This window comes from Octodon degus, unplaced genomic scaffold, assembly GCF_000260255.1.
Source record: "Octodon degus isolate 3935 unplaced genomic scaffold, OctDeg1.0 scaffold00006, whole genome shotgun sequence".
In the NCBI taxonomy this organism is placed as follows: domain Eukaryota; kingdom Metazoa; phylum Chordata; class Mammalia; order Rodentia; family Octodontidae; genus Octodon; species Octodon degus.
The window spans coordinates 18,294,917-18,297,700 of record NW_004524582.1 but is presented as its reverse complement, the minus strand read 5'-3'; positions in this window follow the sequence as shown (position 1 = coordinate 18,297,700).

Sequence of the window (2,784 nt, the reverse complement as noted above, 5' to 3'; positions counted from 1 at the left end):
TGACCTCAAAGTGCCTGTATAAAAGCAGATTCTAACAACTTATACTATATCATAAGGAAATTTGTGTATTATAAATGAAATAATTGATAAAATGAAGACACTACATATAATCTGATTTAAAAATGAAAAAGGGAGACTGGGCATGGCGGCACAAGCCTATAATCCCAGAGTTTGGGAAGCTGAAGACAGGAGAATCACTACAAGTTCAATCTACATAGTGAGACCCTGTAGACCTTGGAGTCCCTGTACCAAATAAATAAAACAATGAAAATGGTCCTAAATAGATGTTTATAAAATTATGATAGAAAATGTTTGTTAAAGGTTTAAAAATTTTTAAGGGTTTAAACGGTTTTAAACCATTTTTAAAAAGATTTAAAATCATTAATCATTGGAGAATGCAAATCAAAATCTCAATGAGACACCACATCATCCCAGTTAGAATGCCTATTACAGAAACCAAAACCAAAAAAAAAAAAAAAAAAAAAAAGAAGACAGACATAGACATTGGGCAACTCTCATATATTTTTATATTGTTGATGGCAATTGTGATTGATAGTAGCCATGACAGAAAATATTAAACTTCCTTCAAAAACTAAAAGTAGGCATCACATATGGTCCAACAATGCAATTGCTAGGTATGTATCCAAAGCTATTGATATCTGTGTTGGAGAGAAATGTACATTCATCTGTTAATATCAATACTGTCCACAGTAGTGAAGGCAGGCAATCAATGTAGAGGTCTGCATTCAAGTACGTGGGTAAATAAAACATATAACTTATATATACTAAATATTTCAGCCATACAATGCATATTTTGTAATTTGCAGGAACACATATGGGTCTTAGAATCATTAAAATGCATAAATCAGGCATAGGAAGACAAATATTGTGTGCTTTACTTCTTTATTGGGAAATAAATATTCTAAATACTTCACTTCACAGAAGTAGAAACAGAATAGTGATTAGAAGATCCTGGAAAGCATATGGGCAACGGAGGGGTGGGTGGTGTAGATAGGATGCTTCAGAGATACGAAGGTGCCTGGCAACCTCAATTAATTAATTATTTATTTATTTTGGTTCTGGGGATTGAACTCAGGACCTTGTGCTTGCCAGGCAGGTGCTTATGCAGCTGACATAGACCCCTGACCTATTACAATAACATTTCAAAATATCAATTATAAAAGATTTCTAGTGTTCTGAGTATAGATTACTGATAACCATCTGTATGGAATCAGTCTTTTTGTGGGTCTACTCATTATAAATTTCATACATGTAATGAAATATCATACTGTACTCTATTTACAGTATATATAAAATTGCTATGTGTCCATTAAAGGTAAAACTATATTTAGAAGAAAAATTTTAGAATATCCTCTTCATCAAACCTTATTCCTTTTCATTTTACAGAATGTACTATATGCTTAAAATTTTGTTCTGAAAGTGAAGTGCATATTGCTTACTTTTATCTTTTAATTTTAGTCCTTATAGTCAAGTGTATTATCTAGTAGCAATACTTTTATAAGTCTTCTTAACATGTAATACTATACTGTTCCTTTAAGTTTCTCTTATAATTAATCAACACATTTATTTGAGAAATCCCACTTAGGTTCTAACTACACACTTGTCAGAATAGATTTAGCATTTTATTTTCCTCATTCCAGACCTATGTCTTGATATTCTTTCAGGGACATTTGTAGCTCTTACTCAGAGGGATGGCAATGATTATAAAATACATGAGGGACATTTAAACTTAAAAATATCACAGTGTGTCTCCAGAGATGATATACCGTAGAATGTTAGTGTATCTTGTCTGTTAGGCTAGCATAATTGTCTGACCCTATCTATATGAATTCTATAATAATCTCGCACTCTTGCTCCCTATTGGAGTGTACATTCAAATCTGGAAGACAAAATTATATACAGAGAAGTAAGACACTTGGTAAAAATTTGTATGTATACCCTACTTAAAGGGAGATGCATTAGTCACTCTCTTAGCCAGGGTCTATAACCTAGGAGAGTTTGTCTGATAAATTAATTAAATTTTGAGTAGTGCTTTGGATTTAGCTATCTAGAAAAGCCTAGAGCCTTAATACATGAGAAGTAAAGCTGCATTCCGAGAAGCTACACAAGACAGCTTTTACCTTTCAAAGGAATTATTAGTAGGCCTGAATGACTGAGACAGAATCATGAGGAGTTACTATTTGGAGAGAGTTGTAGTGAGGCTGCTGTTATTGTGTTTACGTTGGGTCATGTCCAAGGATAAAAATGTAGCATTGGCAGAGGGCACAGATTAGGAAATTATCCATTATATTAATTTGGATCAAATTTTCCCAAAATAAATTAAACAAGGATTTGAAGAATAAGTTGCTAAATTTCCCAGATTGGTCTCGAACTTCTGATCTTCTTGCCTCAGCTTCCCAGAGAGAGGTAATGAGGGTTATGCTCTACCACACATGACTGTACTTTTCATTCACAATTAGCATGAGTGAACAAAAAAAAAATTGATTCCGGAATGTAAAAATTAATATATAGCAGAAAGAAAAAACAAACCATCTAATTTTTCAAAGATATGTGTGTTGAATTTGCATTATGAGCTAGAGATTGTGCTAAAGGGAGAGATTTGTGGATGGCCCAAGTCCATGCGTTCATGCCTCTCATGGCATAACCTGGGGCACGAAGAGCCATGTGCGGAGGGTGCATACAGAGTCCCTGCCGAGAGTCACTGCTGATAGCTAGGAGTTTCTTGGCAGAAAGAAAAGTGGCCACAAATCCCAGTGTCCATGA